This window comes from Cucurbita pepo, chromosome LG01 (genome assembly GCF_002806865.2).
Source record: "Cucurbita pepo subsp. pepo cultivar mu-cu-16 chromosome LG01, ASM280686v2, whole genome shotgun sequence".
Classification (NCBI taxonomy): Eukaryota; Viridiplantae; Streptophyta; class Magnoliopsida; order Cucurbitales; family Cucurbitaceae; genus Cucurbita; species Cucurbita pepo.
In genome coordinates, this window is record NC_036638.1 from 16877320 (window position 1) to 16887597 (window position 10278).

A 10278-nucleotide genomic window follows, 5' to 3' on the forward strand; every position below is an offset into this window, starting at 1 on the left:
AATTCGTTCGAATTAGTAACTTCCTATCTATTTATTTTTTTCTATTATGAATTCTTAGATAACTACAAACTTCATTATTTTATAGCTTTTTAAATTATAAAAATTATTTAATTATCGAAATCACTTTTATCTATATTATAACATAATTATTAATTAGGTTATGGGATTTTCAATAATTTATGAATATATCCAATCACATCCTTGGATCAAGATTGAATCTATGTTTCACGAGTAATTCAATTCCGTGATCTCACATTGGTTGAAGAGGAGAATGAAACATTTTTTATAAGAGCGTGAAAATCTCTCCCTAGCAAACACGTTTTAAAATTGTGAGATTGACAGCGATACGTAACGGGCTAAAATGGATAATATCTACTAGCGGTGGGTTTTGACTATTCCAAATGGTATCAGAGCCAAACACTAGACGATGTGCCAGTGAAGACATTGGCCTCCAAAGGGAGTTGATTTATACGTTTTAAAACCGTGAGATTGACGATGATAAGTAACAGACCAAAGCGAACAATATCTGCTAATGGTGGACTTGGACTATTATATGATCTGTCTCGAACGTATGTAAATTTTAATATATGTAATGTCCCATTCCAACGTCACTAAAAAAAAAGTATTCTTATTTCACAAAAGGGTCTAAAATGAAATGAAATAATATTCTCGACTTTTAAATAATAGTTTTTAATAGTCCTTTTAATTTTAAAAAGTATTGTATGAGTTTTTAAAAATTTAAATCTAAATTAAATTCAAATTTTATATTTAATAAGTTTTCAAAATTTTAAAAGTCTCATTTTTTTAATTTATGATAAGTAAAAAACTATATTATTATAAAATTCATGAAATTGTTAGAAACTATGGTCAAGAGATTAAATTTAAAACTAACAAATATTTTATAAAAAAAAAAACATGAATAATTTCAATATCGTGTGTTTTAAAATAATTGTCGGTAATTGTAGTTTGAGAAAATTGATAGGAAGCAAATTAATGTTGGGTAAATTATAATTTTAACTTGAAAGAATTGGTTATAATAGTCGGTAATAAATACTAAATTGTCGTGATTTAGATATAGTGATTAACATAGACATAATATCAAAACGATGTGTCAAATTAATTTATAAATGAATCGAGATCACATATGCACCAGAGTAATCTCAGGATATGAAATTACGGTTAAGAAAAACTTAAAAATAATTGAGAGTTATTGGTTTGAAGCATTTAGTGTCGGGTGAACTCCCGAAATTTTTTCTAGGAAGCATTGAGTAAGAACAAAACTTCGTAACAGCCCAAATCCACCGCTAGCATATATTGTCAGCTTTAGCTTGTTACGTATCGCCGTTAGCCTCACGGTTTCTAAAACGCATATACTAAGGAGAAGTTTCCACATTTTTATAAGAAATGTTTCATTTCTCTCTCTAACCAACATGTGATCTCATAACCTACCGCCTTTGGGGACCCAACGTCTTTGCTGCACACTGCCTGGTGTCTGACTCTATACCATTTGTAACAGCTCAAGCCCACCAAAATTGTCCGCTTTGACCCGTTACGTATTGTCGACAAAATTCATGAAATTTTTTCTAGGAAGCACGAAGTAAAAACAAAACATGCTACAAGGACCGGGGATCGGAACTCCAAAATCAAATGTGTTTGACTTTGACTTTGCACAACCTATTCAATGGCAAATGAGTAAATAGAGGGCGGACTAAAGGGCAATACAAGAAAGAAAAAGAAGAGTTTCAGAAAAAAAGTTCTCTTCCGCAAGTATAAAAAAGGCGCCGGTGCGGCGGCTTTCTTCCACCTACTGTATCTCTCCATTTTTTTTTCTTGCTTCGATTTTTCCCTCTTTTTGCGCTCTCCTTATTCGATCTTCTCTGTGATTACTTCGTTTGGAGTGAGGGTGGTCAATAATCATGGCTTTTCAGAAGATCAAGGTCGCCAACCCCATCGTTGAGATGGACGGTGAGACCACTATCTCCCGATTTCAAGCTCATTTGAATGAAATATGTTCATGTTTAATCGTGTTTTCGTTATTCATACTATTGGATTGCTTTTGTAATTGCTAAATATCATCGGGAATGGGGATTTTTTTTCTTCCATATGTTATGAGGGAGTTCGTGTTTGGTTTTTTGGCTGTTAGATCTGTGAAGGACGGTGTGTGATTTGTTAGATCATGGTGTTTTTTTGGTTTTGGTGTTTGAGTAGTGATTCTTGCATCTTGAGTTGATTTGTTGTGTTGTGCTCTGGCGGAAGTCAGTCAAGTGATTATGTTGTGGTTACACTTCTCTGATCTGAGACCAAAGCCTTAGCATTCACTTGTTACTGTTGATGTTTAAGTTTTGAGAAATGAGTATTTCTGTTTTCTTTTCTTTGTTGGTGGTCAGCTACCTCTGTTTTGAGGGAAGTTGTGGAATTTTGCCCCTCTGTTTTGCCAGTCAGATGGGGGTTGTTGTAAGCTGGAAACAAATCCAGTGGAATTAACGTCTGGATCTTTGTCGCCTTAAATAAATTTGTTGCACGATGCACTTGGTCCACATATTTCCATAGATTTACATTTTCAAGTGAAAAGTCTACTATTTTACTTATATTCTTGAAATATGCAGTCACATTTTAGTGAATAATTTAACGATTAGAATCAATGAAGTTCTGCCCATGATAGTTATTTTTATCTTTATTTTACTTTATGTAATNCAAGCTCATTTGAATGAAATATGTTCATGTTTAATCGTGTTTTCGTTATTCATACTATTGGATTGCTTTTGTAATTGCTAAATATCATCGGGAATGGGGATTTTTTTTCTTCCATATGTTATGAGGGAGTTCGTGTTTGGTTTTTTGGCTGTTAGATCTGTGAAGGACGGTGTGTGATTTGTTAGATCATGGTGTTTTTTTGGTTTTGGTGTTTGAGTAGTGATTCTTGCATCTTGAGTTGATTTGTTGTGTTGTGCTCTGGCGGAAGTCAGTCAAGTGATTATGTTGTGGTTACACTTCTCTGATCTGAGACCAAAGCCTTAGCATTCACTTGTTACTGTTGATGTTTAAGTTTTGAGAAATGAGTATTTCTGTTTTCTTTTCTTTGTTGGTGGTCAGCTACCTCTGTTTTGAGGGAAGTTGTGGAATTTTGCCCCTCTGTTTTGCCAGTCAGATGGGGGTTGTTGTAAGCTGGAAACAAATCCAGTGGAATTAACGTCTGGATCTTTGTCGCCTTAAATAAATTTGTTGCACGATGCACTTGGTCCACATATTTCCATAGATTTACATTTTCAAGTGAAAAGTCTACTATTTTACTTATATTCTTGAAATATGCAGTCACATTTTAGTGAATAATTTAACGATTAGAATCAATGAAGTTCTGCCCATGATAGTTATTTTTATCTTTATTTTACTTTATGTAATGCATGATTGGTGCAATACTTGTTTAGATGTGGAATAGTTAGAGTATTTCCTTGAGTTTTCTTTAGATTTTCCTCTGTTCTGCATTGTTTCTTTTATTTTATTTTTTCTTTATTCATAATGTTACTCTTGGAATCCTTTGTACAGGTGATGAAATGACTCGAGTTATTTGGGAATCAATTAAGAATAAGGTATTGCTCTCTCTTAATGTGTATGTGCATTTTAATTGTTAGTAATCTTGTTTAACTTTTAGCTGTCTTGTTTGTAGCTTATTTTCCCCTTCTTGGAATTGGACATCAAGTATTTTGACCTTGGCCTTCCACACCGTGATGCCACCGATGATAAAGTTACAATTGAAAGTGCAGAAGCTACTTTAAAGTATGTATTCCCAATGTGTATTTCGTGCTACTAGCGAGAATTATTTGAGTTATTTTGGTTGAATTATCTGATGAATCTAATTAGACTTTATAATATGATGAGAAATTATAGTGGATTCTATTTATGTTATTTTTTAAGTTCCTTATTCATTTTGGAATTCTGATTTTTCTAATCATGACCTCATTTTATTTGGCTATACTCCTTTGTTCTAGGTACAATGTAGCAATCAAATGTGCAACAATTACTCCTGGTATAAATTGATTTACTTAATTGGAAGAGATCGTCCAATTTAAGAGCTTATCTTGGGCTTTTGTTGATTTTTACATTATTTTAAAGAGAACCTGGAGTCCTGATGTTGTAACAATGATGATTGACAGATGAAGCACGTGTTACGGAATTTGGCTTGAAGCAGATGTGGAAAAGTCCAAATGGGACGATCAGGAATATTCTGAATGGTCAGATCCCCCCACCATATATAATTTATACTCTAGTTTGTATAAGTTTTTGAAAAAGCTTCCAAGGCTAATTACAAGTTTTAGAATATTTTGTTTTTCTAAAATCAAAGAAGATTTGGAAATATGTTATTGGTGTTTCTTTCGCACTCCACTGTTTTTTCTCCATATTTTTGAAATGGTTTGTGATTATTTGATTGTGAAGTGAGAATTTTGTCTCAGAATAGGTTTCCTTAGGGTCAACCTATTGCTGTAGTTACTTATTTTTATCTCAGGCTCACCTGTTGGCATCTTCTGCAGGCACTGTCTTCAGAGAGCCAATTCTTTGCAAAAATGTTCCCCGTCTTGTACCAGGTAATTGCTGTCCATATTGAATTCATACTTAGGTTAGAAAATTGTTCTGATGGTTGTTGTTTTCAGGTTGGACGAAGCCAATCTGTATTGGCAGACATGCTTTTGGTGATCAATACAAAGCTACTGATACAGTTATCAAAGGACCTGGAAAATTGAAATTGGTTTTTGGTATTTGAGATTCCCAAATCATCTCTCTAATGAATCTGAAATTTATTTTCTTTGGAAGTTTCCTAACATGCTTACCCTTCCAGAGGGGCAAGAGACGCAAGAGATAGAGGTTTTCAACTTTACTGGTGCTGGAGGAGTAGCGTTGTCCATGTATAACACTGATGAGGTTTGTTATGATATCCTCATGGTTTAGTTAGGAACTTTAGAAAATATTCTTGACCCATTTCAAGTTTCAACAAGTCTCTCAAATTAACCCTTCAATGTAATGCTGGCTTGTAGTCAATCCGCTCCTTCGCTGAGGCATCAATGAACACTGCTTATGAGAAGAAATGGCCTCTTTACCTTAGCACAAAAAATACTATTCTAAAGAAATATGATGGAAGGTATACACTTTGATTTCCTATTTTGTCCATGGACAATATGTAATTTTTACAGTAACATTTTCTTTGCGTTTTCTGCATCAATAATTTCTTTCATTATGTTCATGTGTTGAATGAAGATTCAAGGATATATTCCAAGAAGTATACGAAGCCCAGTGGAAATCCAAGTTCGAGGCTGCTGGCATATGGTGAATAGCTTTTAATGTTNCTCAGAAGATCATGTGGGCTTCAAAGATGCTAAATTTCTGGATTTCCCAATAGCTCAGAAGATCATGTGGGCTTCAAAGATTGTAGATTTCTGGACGCTCTAAGTTAATCCAGAATACAGAAGCCAGAAACGTCATGTGTTTTGTTGTTTATATCATCATCCATTCATTCTGCAAATCTGTCTTCCTAATCTCTATGATAAGTTTGTTATGATCAGATCTATGCCACCACCTTAGCCGCTGTCAATCAAGCAGATCAATGGAACGGCAGTGATCTGCAGGTGCAGGGGAAGTACCATAGGCTGCGAAGCACATGACTACTCTGCTTTTTGCCTCTTCCGAGTACAGAACAGTAGTTGACTCCTTAATTATTTCTTGTGTTACTCCATTCTCTCTCTCTCTCTCTCTCTCTCATCTATCTTCTATCGCACGCTTTCTCTCTCTTACAGTTAAGTTTGGGAGCCCTAGCTCAGACACCGATCGTCTAAAATGGGTGACGAGGCCGAGAAGGTAGTCGGTGAGTCTTTGAAACCCCAATCTATCCGATTCCATAATTCGATCATTTCTATCTTGTTAGGTTTTTTCTTCTTTCTGATGCGAATTCTGATTCTGCAACGCCTTTTCTTGTTTCTTGGTTTAGGGAAACTACTGAAAAATTCCTACTTTGTCTGCCTTTTCTCTATTTAATTTCTAACTTTATGTGTTTGGTTTTAGGATTTGGATCTCTTGGGTTGATGACTTCTGTATTGGTATGTTCCATTCTAGTCTTCAATACATCATGACTAAGACTAAGATTTACAATCTGCATGTCCTGCAATTCGCAGATTGAGTTTGATATCTAAAAAAATAAACATAAAAATAAAAAACGTATGATTACATTTGTTTGTTTTACTTACCATCATGAAACTAGTATCATTATAGGCCTTTAGTTCTTACTTTACTTTCATTGGAATCCCTTTCTACAGTTAGGCTCCCTTTTTTGTGGACCTAGTTTTTTATATATATATATATTTGTATACCCTTGTACTTTTTATTCAGTTATTCATGAAAAAATAATGTATCATTTAATGTGCTCCAACTTGTTAGGTGGATATGCATTTTTACCATTGAAATTCATTTAGCCATTAAATTACCCAATTTTGTCAGTATTGAAGTGTATAAAGATTACTGTATCAAACAAGACTTCAATATTAATGTGTATCCTTGTTGAAATTTGACGTATGTCTGCATTTTGAATTCAGGTTTGCCCTGATGGAAAGACAATTGAAGCTGAAGCAGCTCATGGTACTGTTACACGACACTATAGGGTTCATCAAAAAGGAGGTGAAACAAGCACAAACAGTATAGCTTCCATCTTTGCTTGGTCTCGTGGCCTTGCTCACAGGTAGATATCATTTGGTTACTATCTCTTTGATCTCTCAAACATTTTTAGGTCAAGGGAAATTTTAAACGTTAATTGTTTATCACTGTTTTAAAGGGCACGACTAGATGACAACGCTAGTCTCTTAGAGTTCACCGAGAAATTAGAATCGGCTTGTGTCGATACTGTGGAATCTGGGAAGATGACCAAGGATCTTGCTCTTATCATTCATGGATCCAAGTAAGTTCCATATCATTCGTAGTCATGAATGGCCTTTTTCCACTCAGCCGTTAAGATTGAAAATTTTATCTTTTTAACATTATACCCATGTTTGGTGCAGGCTTTCTCGAAACCATTATCTGAATACTGAAGAATTCATTGATGCTGTGGCGGAGGAACTAAAATCCAGACTTCTCAAGGCATAGTGGTATTTTAAATGTTCAATGGTCCATCATTGTTAAAGATTTCAAGAATTTGCCCATTTGCTCTTCTTTCCTTAATAATCGGTCTAGTAGGAGGATTGTTATTCATGCATTTAGCTGTTTGCTATTATTACCATCTTTTCTCGTATGGCACCTCCCTGTCTTTTTCATCTCTCTATGTAATTGTACTACCGTTTTATTTTTTCGACAAAATAAGTTTGTAAAGACAATTTACCTTGAGAGTTTATCCTGCTTATGGAAAATGCCAATGAGTTTTCTTGGTTCTTCAGTTCTTAATGCTTCATTTTTGGTTTATATTAAAACTGTCGTGTTTTTATTACAAGAGAATGGACCATTTCTTCCAAGGATAAATTTGGTAATGAAGAACGGTTGTGGAATCTGTTGAAAAGATGGCGACATGCTTCATAATTCTAATTGAACTTGGGTTGTCCACTCCATCCCAATTTTAGATCTTACTCTCTAATTGAACTTGAGATGTTCACCCCATCCTGATTTAAGATCCTACTCCATTTTTTCTGGAAGAGAACCTGTTGTAGTAGAATGTGCTCTCTTTTCTTGCAAAATTGTGCTTGTAAAATAGAATGTTTCGGTTCAAGCAAAGACCATTTCTAAAATGTTTTTAGTTTAGGCTATGAGTTCCAAAGTTCCTCTACCATACTGTGTGTTTGAATCTATTCTGATCTAGATCTTTAGTCTATTATAAAATCAGGGGTACAATCCAAATCAAAGATTGGTAAACCAAATGTGCAGAAATATCTCAAGTTATATATAGCTATTTTGCCCTGTCCATCTTTATTGGATGCTGATAGATTCAATCGACAATTATTAAGGATTCATTGGCTTTTCTCGGGCCATTGTGAAGCCACATGGCCCTTTTTGTTTGTGTACAAAGAAACTATTGTTTCATTGCCTTCTGATTTCCCGTCAACGAGTGCAGGCCTCTTTTGGTACTGTTTTCCAAGTTGGAAAGTGATAAAAGTAAGGATTCTGGTTAGATCATTGGTTCAACCAGGGTACTTTTATTTGTGCTGGGCTTCTCTATGTGGCACTTATAGCTTTAAAGAAGTTAGAGACTTTTTTCTGGACAGGTTTAGTAGGTGGAGAAATGTTAATTTCTTTTGGTCTATTGTCTAGAAGCCTCTCTTGTTACGAACTTCTTTACTATTAGATTTGAATTGGCAAGTTGTTCCCATTTCCATATCAGGTAGGCGATCTTATCACACTGTCCTCCTTTTGTCTTGTTCCTTTTCCCTTTAGCCAAGGTTTCTGTTTCCCATTGGAAAGGAGTATGCCAGAGGAGAGTTTATTTATTGTGCATGATCAGCTAGTCCGAACTGAACTACTCTGAGCGATTTGTTTTTTGTGCCAGGGGATTCTAAGTTACCAAGTGGCAAGTTTTTGGTTTACAAATGATTCGGTATAATATGAATGGGTAGTAAACAAGCGTAAGATAGATCTACGAGACCTGGTTACTGGAATTTTCTTTGTTTATGAAAAGTTAATGTTCCATCACCACCTTGGTAGTTTCTCTTTTAGAAACTCACGGGGACTGTATAGTGGGCACCTAAGATTTTCGGATATTCGGTTACTTCTTGGGAGTTCTTTCATGGGATTTTTTAGCCATTCCACAATGTTGTGTCAAAGAAAGTTACAAAATTAAATACCTTTTCATTTCATTCACCTGTGTTATTTTTGTTTTGGGGCGATCTTGACTCATTAGAACTTTGTCCTTGCAGGCTAGAATGTGAAGACTGTGTGCTGAAATACCGTGAAGACTGCGTCGAGGTTACGATTGTGTTCTGTTTTTTAGAAATATTTTAACGTCTATATCATTCAAATGATGTCAGCCTAAGCTTCAGTTGTTATATTCTATTTTTGCACTTTGCCGGAAAATGGAATATGTACTTTCAGTTTCATGAGCTGGAATTATTAATCATCGTGGTTTTCTAGGTTTCACCTTACTGGAAGATGAAACTTAATGTGTTCATCAACTGTCTTATTCTCATAGAGTTACTTTTTATTTATATACTGTCATTGAAGGTTGAAGGGTTTTATTAGTTACTGGAAAACGTGTTCTAGGTCCTTTCTAATCTTCCTATATGAGGTTCTCGTTCAGCTCGAAATCAGCCTTCTCGAGTGTTTGCCAATGGGAAGTATTTGATTTCGAGGCGTTACAAGAGTGAGCTTGAGTGATGGTTCAGTTAGGAAGAGTAGAGGCAAAGGTTGGAGCTCAAGTAATCTCCCACACTACTGATTTGCTTTAGTATGTAGGCACTGTTAGAGGGGCATGTTTTGCCTGTGTTGAGCCTGTTATTGAAGTAAGGTGTAGAGTAAAAGGCATTAGTGTTGAGCCTGTTCTTTAAGCAATCTAGGATGTTGCTTGGCGTATTGGCCTTCGAGGGACAAATCTTGTCGTTCGTATATCTAAGTTCGCCCGACTCCGTTTGGTGGAGCCAAGGGACATTTGTTCCAATTCGAACTTCCCAAGTCTAACATTGATAAGAATGTTGTACCATTCATTCTCTGATGCTTAATTTCATATATGTTATGAGAATGTTATGTAAGAAATATATTTTATGTTGCAGCCCGTGTTAATGAACCAATATTTCCTATATGTGAGACTTCGTTAATGCATGTGTTTATAAAAGTCATAAACTGTTAAACCGTGCTTCCTTATTTTTTTATGTTTTAGTGGTTTGGTTGCATGAAAGTGAAGCATGTTCGAGAGCTCTGTGTGTGGAAGTGATGCATGTAATGTCAGTTGTATGAACGTGGTACACACTTATGCATGAAAGTCGTGCATACACAATGAGACCTATGGAATATGAAAGTGATATTCGTGTAATGAGTATCGTGTACCAAAGAGATGTATATGAAAGTGATTCCGAGTAATAAAAAAGAAGTGAAATTCAAGATTAGATTTTAAGTTTCAGTTATGTTAATCTTAGTCTGTATCCATGAAATATTAAAAAATATAATAATCAAAGTTTTGGTATATATATTTTTTAACACAGATTAAAGTAAATTTAGCTTAAAATAAAGAAGGTTTGACTTGGTCAAAGATAATTACGGTAGGTATATTTAGAGTAGTGTTGTAAACGTATATAAATATTTCAATAAAATAATAATTTAATGATACAT

At 34.8% G+C, this 10278-nt stretch overlaps 1 pseudogene; it reads left to right on the forward strand.

Annotated features, from left to right (window-relative positions):
• Positions 1–1790: 1790 nt before the first annotated feature.
• On the forward strand, positions 1791–9161 carry LOC111803379 (annotated as a pseudogene).
• Positions 9162–10278: the final 1117 nt, after the last annotated feature.